This window comes from Gastrolobium bilobum, unplaced genomic scaffold (assembly GCF_033153095.1).
Source record: "Gastrolobium bilobum isolate Gb01-03AN ecotype WA unplaced genomic scaffold, APGP_CSIRO_Gbil_v1 utg58642, whole genome shotgun sequence".
In the NCBI taxonomy this organism is placed as follows: Eukaryota; Viridiplantae; Streptophyta; class Magnoliopsida; order Fabales; family Fabaceae; genus Gastrolobium; species Gastrolobium bilobum.
The window spans coordinates 51,734-58,647 of NW_026898680.1; the positions used below are offsets into that span (position 1 = coordinate 51,734).

Here is a 6,914-nt window from a genome sequence, read left to right on the forward strand (position 1 = left end):
TATTAATTTGCAATTTCTTAAAAATATCTAAAAATTTAGACAATTGCTTCTTTTGGTCATTTTGCTTGGGCCTCATGGGATATGGAGGTTTCTCAAAATGTGAGAATTCTCATTGCTTCTTCTGAACTGCAGGAGGTTGTTCATTTGCTTCTTCTTTATCCTTATGAGCTGGTTCATCCTTTCTTGTAGAAACTTCAACTTCCTCTTTTGTAGCTCCTCATTCCTTGTAGTGATGACATTGCATTGCTCCTTTGACATTGCATTGCTCCTTTCTTGACTCCTCTCAGCTAGTTGTTTTGAAAGTTGGCCAATTTGAGTCTCCAAGTTTCTGATGGATGCATCTTGATTCTTGTGATGAGACCTTGTCTCATTCATGAATGTATCAATGGTCTTTGTTAACTGCAGCAAGGCTCTTTCTAACTCAGACGGTTGATTCTGTGGAATTGGTGGAGGTTGCAAATATTGATTTGACTTGTAATCCAAACCTTCATGATTCTTCCACGTTGGGTTAAAAGTATTCCCCGCAGCATTGTTTTGATTTCTTTGAGGATTCTGCTGAGGCCTCTGATCATACTAGATCACATTGACTTGGATCGGATCTGCTCCTATGAGTACGTTGCACTCATTAGTCTCATGTTCCCCTTTACAGTATTCACATGATACTGATTTAACTTAAGCTATAGAAGCCTGAAGCTTTTAAAACTTGCTATTCAGAATAGAAATTTGATGTGAGAGGAGCTTCTGTTCAACCAGCATGGAATCATTACCTTCTAATTGGAGAACTCCTCTCTTTGGCTGAGCTGCTATACTTTCATTCTCCATCCTTGCCATGGACTCGATCAATGTGTGTCTTTTTTCTGATAGATCCTCCAGCTGCACCATTGACAACAATCCTTGAAGCTAGTGTCATCTTGTTGAAGAATATTCGAACTTTTTGTCCGGGTTGCAACTCGTACTGAGGACACTTTCTCAGAAGCTCCTTGAATCGTTTCCAGGCTGCACAAAAAGTTTCTCCATCAAATTGAATGAAATTGGTTATTTCATTAACTAGCCGATTGTACTTTGTCATCGGGAGGAATTGGGCTAAGAATTTTGCAGCTAGATCTTCCCAAGTGCTGATGCTATTTGCTAGTTGTCGTTCCAACCATCTAAGTGCTTCATCTGTTACAGCAAACAGGAACAATCGTAGTCGCAACGCATCATCAGATACTCCGTTTTTCTTGACCGTGTCACAGATTGTAACAACCCGTTGTACACCGGTATTGTTAACATTAATTATGATATTAAGCGCAGTTACAATCACAACAATTCATTTATAAAAATGCGAATAAACTTTTTCCGATTATTACGCGAGCATTTAAAACATAAAAAGCATGATAATTAAAAACTGTGACCGTAACCGTAAACTCTTGCGGAAGACTTATTTAAACTATTTTTATAACTTACTTTACTTATTATAAGTTACTAAGCGGTTCCCATAAACCCACTTAGCCAATTACAACATTTACGTTTTTACTTACTTGAACATGGTTCACTCCTAATTTTTATGTGAACACACCGCTCGCAACCAAACCTTCTTCTCAGATTATATCTTTGTCTTACTTAATTCCCTTATCAACAAGCTATCACACGCTCAATTCGGAGCTCATTTGCTCCGGTTATCGCCGTTTGAAGTTGGATAAGCAAAATAGCCAAACAACCCCAAAAACAGCTCTAAACCTTTTTCACTCCACGAATTACTGCACTCAATCCACTCATTCAATTGCTCCTAAAATTTTACACCATAAACTAGACACCTCGATCTTCGATTTAATATAGCATACGCTTAATTTGACAGAGAAACGAAGCGGGAATTAATTTCCCAAAACAGGACCAGAACTGCCTCAGATGCAGTGGGCACACGACCCGAATTAATTTTCCAGGTCGAAGATCAACCCAGATTTTCCCCAATTTTTGACACAAGATAGAGGACATCTCAACCTTAAAAATGGAGTATGGCACGTCCCTATTGGACCTCTACGGAGGGAGATATGCTCTCCCGAAGTTCTCCTAAAATCTGCCAATTCTACAGAAAATTCGCCAGAGTTTCCTTTGTTTTTCCAATAATCCCAAATTTGTAAAAGATCATTTAAGCCTCAATGTACCTAATAATCACATGATAATACAGTAATAATCCAATGGGTGGCACACACAAGGACCAACAACACCTTGGGGCACTTACAACCCAATCCAGTTTATAGTTATTAGACATATATCTCATATTAATCATTCTTAAGTAGTTGCAATCACTAACACCTTTTTCATGCATATTTTCATCATACATGTAATCATACCCTAAAATAGGCCTAAGGCCCTTCCATCATAAATAGACATGCATCAAGTACGATTACAATATTGCTTTACAACTTACAACTTGAAACTTAAACTTTAACTTACATTCTTCCAATATTACAACTTAAATACAAATGACAACATAACCAAATACATAACTACTAGACTTAGGAAAAATGGCATGAACAAATATGCTAATGAAGCTCATACCACATACATATGAGATGTTCATGCCCTAAGTCTAGCCTAGGCCACACGGCCAACAAAATGCAAAATGTGAAGCACTCCACTGCTCACTCTGCGGGCCTCTTGCCCGCTGCTCCGGCTCCACTGCTACCTCCTGAAATAAATGCCCCGAGACGGGGTGAGATATACGAATATATCTCAGTTGCCAAGAGGTTCGGGAGAAAACTCCACCCAATGGTTCACTTCGATGCATATCAATAGAATAAAACAACCACTTTGAAAACGGGATATAGCAAGGGATTTAGAGAAACTGGGGAAATATCGGAATACAAAATACGACATTGCGGGATGGTAGCTACCAATACCACGCACACCCTAGCATATATAAGCCTATGGGTCCACCCAAGGTGTGATCAAATCACTACCACCCAGGGTACCCATTCCATCAGGTCCACCCAAGGTGTGATCAAATCACTACCACCAAGGTACCCATTCCATCGGGTCTATCCAAGGTGTGATCAAATCACTACCACCAAGGTACCCATTCCATCGGGTCTATCCAAGGTGTGATCAAATCACTACCACCAAGGTACCCATTCCATCCATAACACCTGAGACATTCCTAGTGTGCTCCTATCCGGATCACACACTATGACCCACGGTCAACTGGAACTCCCTCTCGGAGACCTATCCAGCGGAAGTCTGAAACTTCCCGAAGGCTAAAAACTGTCTACTGGCCGGAGACTCGGTACATAAGTACCCACTGTAATAATGCATGCATGCTCATGTGTTCTACACTACTCATATACACTTCCTACCGTTGTCATCAACTGGCAAGGTGGAACAGAAAAGGGGAACAAGCCCCAGTACCAAGAGGTTACCTTTAAATTTTGGTTTTACAAGCTCCGCAGCAGCTTATCCCTCAACTCAGTACACAGCAGAAAAACACTATTCACTGATTTTTCTGAAACTTGCCTTTCCACTCAATTTTTCGTTCTGAACTCATTTCCAGGGTTATTTTTACCATCTGAGACCTTCTACTCAAATTTTATCTTCCTAGGGTTGCGTGTTGGCTAATTACTGTTTTGCCCTTTCTTTGTATTTTGACCTAATCTTTAGGATTTTCACTGAATCTTCACTTAATTACACACTTAATGGCTTAAATACTTAGTTTAAAATTGTGAGGTGTTATACTCACCCCAACTTTTAGAATTTTGTCCGCAAAATTAAATCGTACCTGTCCGCTAACTCAGGATATAGCCGGAGGATCTCGCCCTCCCGCTCCCAAGTAGTCTCCTCAGGCGTACGTCCTTCCCATTGAACTTTAAGCATTGGAATCACTTTGCTTCTAAGCTTCTTTTCATTGCGGTCAAGGACCTCACTAGGACCTATAGGAACCTTCAAATTCTCTCTGATTTCAATGTCGTCCGGTATCACCACATGTGATTCATCCGGAATATAACGCCACAGCTGCGATACATGGAAAACATCGTGCAGATTTGACAACTGTGGGGGAAAGGCAAGCTGATAGGCCACTGGTCCTACTCTTTTCATTATCTGATACGGCCCAATAAAACGAGGACTCAACTTCCTCACGCCCAATGTACGTCCAACACCGGTAATTGGAGATAATCGTACAAACACATGATCACCTTCTTCAAATTCCAGCGGTCTGTGTCTATTATCATAGTAACTTTTCTGCCGATTCTGTGCCTGTTTAAGTTTTTCTCTGATCATTGCAATCTGTGCTGTAATTTCTTGCACAAAATCCGGCCCAAACCTCTCTTTATCGCCTACCTCTGTCCAACAAGTAGGAGTACGACATCTACGCCCATACAATGCCTCATACGGTGCCATGCCCAGACTGGAGTGAAAACTGTTATTATAAGAGAATTCCACCAGTGATAAATATGTGTCCCAAGCAGTGCCCTGCTCCAGTGTGCAAGCTCTCAATATATCCTCGAGTGTCTGTATGGTCCTCTCAGTCTGACCATCAGTCTGCGGGTGATATGCAGTGCTCAGCCGAAGCTGAGTGCCAAAAGCCTGCTGCAAGGCTCCCCAAAAATGAGAAGTAAACTTGGGATCCCGGTCACTCACAATGCTAACCGGTATTCCGTGGAGCCTTTCAATCTCTTTCACATATAACTTTGCTAATTTCTCAGTAGAAAAGTCCACTCGTACTGGAAGAAAATGTGCAGACTTCGTAAGTCTGTCCACTATAACCCAAATTGAATCATGACCAGCCTGAGTCCGAGGCAAACCAACAACAAAATCCATAGAGATGCTCTCCCATTTCCACTCTGGTATATCTAACGGCTGAAGTAACCCTGTCGGTTTCTGATGTTCTATTTTAACCTTCTGACAAATCAAGCACTTTGACACATATCCAGCCACATCCTTCTTCATCCCAGGCCACCAGAACTTAATTTTCAGATCTTGATACATTTTTGTGGCACCCGGGTGTACAGCAAACTGACCCTTATGGGCCTCAACCATTACCTCTCCTGCTAACTCCTTGGGCACTACAATTCTGCCCTGATACAATAACAATCCTTGCACATTCACAGATATTCCACTCTGCCCTTTCAAATACTTGACACTGTCGTTCCGTACCTGTGTTTCTTTAATCTTCTCATATAATTTATTTTCCACCCGACAGCTCTCATGCAACCCATCTGCAACCCGTGTAGTCCAGAATTCATCCACACTCCCAATAAAGACATTTGTCAGCTTCAAGTCACGAAATTGCTCAATTAATTCATTATCCCATAACATCAACTGGGACACGCTGACAGACTTCCTACTCAATGCATCCGCTACCACATTAGCCTTACCCGGATGGTATTTCAACTCAAAATCATAATCTTTTAGAAATTCTACCCACCTTCGCTGTCTCATGTTCAGCTCTTTCTGATCAAACAAATACTTTAGACTCTTGTGATCACTGAACACAGCAAATTTCATCCCATACAGAAAATGCCTCCAAATTTTCAAGGCAAATACTATGGCAGCAAGCTCCAAATCGTGTGTCGGATAATTCTCTTCATGAGGCCTCAACTGCCTCGAAGCATAAGCAACAACTCTCCTTTCTTGCATCAACACACACCCCAAACCTTTCTTGGAAGCATCACAGTATAATTCAAACTCACCTTCCAGATCGGGGAGGGTCAACATAGGAGCAGTAGTCAATTTCTCTTTAAGGCTCAGAAAACAACTCTCACATTCCTGAGTCCATACAAAAGGAGTATTCTTTCGTGTCAATCGGGTCAATGGCAGTACCATTGTAGAAAACCCCTCAATAAACCTCCGATAATATCCAGCAAGACCCAGAAAGCTGCGGATTTCAGTAACAGTTTTTGGTCGTTCCCAGTACATAACAACATCAATTTTATTTGGATCAACATCAACACCCCTCTCAGAAATAACATGCCCCAGAAATTGTATCTCAGATAACCAGAATTTACACTTTGACGGCTTCGCATACAACTATTTATCCTTTAACACCTGTAACACAGTCCTCAAATGCTCACTATGCTCCTCTATGCTCTTAGAGTAAATCAAGATGTCGTCGATGAACACGATCACAAACTGATCCAAATACGGTTTAAAAATACGATTCATATATTCCATGAACACTGCAGGGGAATTTGTAAGCCCAAATGGAATCACCTGATACTCGTAGTGTCCATATCTAGAACGAAAGGCCGTTTTAGGCACATCCTCCGGCCTAATCCGAATCTGATGGTATCCGGATCGGAGATCAATCTTTGAAAACACGCAGGCACCCCTCAACTGATCCAACAAGTCATCAATACGCGGCAATGGGTACCTGTTCTTAACCGTAACTTTATTCAATTTCCGGTAATCAGTACACAGTCTCATGCTTCCATCCTTCTTTTTCACAAAGATCACCGGTGCTCCCCACGGGGACACACTCAAGTGGCGCCATCCGGTATGGAGCCAATGAAATAGGCCCCACACCGGGCAACAATTCAATAGAGAATTCAATCTATCTCTCAGGTGGGAATTCTGGTATCTCATTAGGGAATACATCCTCAAACTCATTAACCACCGGAATCGTAGAAATTTCAATCTCTTTACCATCCACCAATCCACCCAAGAAAACATAACCCTGATCCCCAGCCTTTAAGGCTTTAACAGCTTGACACATAGACAAAAGGGAGACGGAGTAACCGAGGGCTTCTCATGAGACAATATCAACCTCTTGCCACAGCAATCAATCATCGCACAATTTTGAGATAACCAATCCATGCCCAATATCAAATTAACAGACGCCAGGGGCAATATAATTAAATCAATAGTGTAACCCCTGCCTTCGTAGACAAACCCGACCTCTTTGCAGATGAAAGAGGAATCACTAACCTCTCCTGTAGCCG

The 6,914-nt window shown here is 41.6% G+C and overlaps 1 non-coding gene across 1 annotated transcript; it reads left to right on the forward strand.

Annotated features, from left to right (window-relative positions):
- The first annotated feature begins 947 nt into the window (after positions 1–947).
- Positions 948–1,053, forward strand: LOC133318253 (small nucleolar RNA R71). Its single transcript, XR_009752448.1, has one exon. It is a non-coding gene; the product is annotated as a small nucleolar RNA R71 (small nucleolar RNA).
- The last annotated feature ends 5,861 nt before the right edge of the window (positions 1,054–6,914 follow it).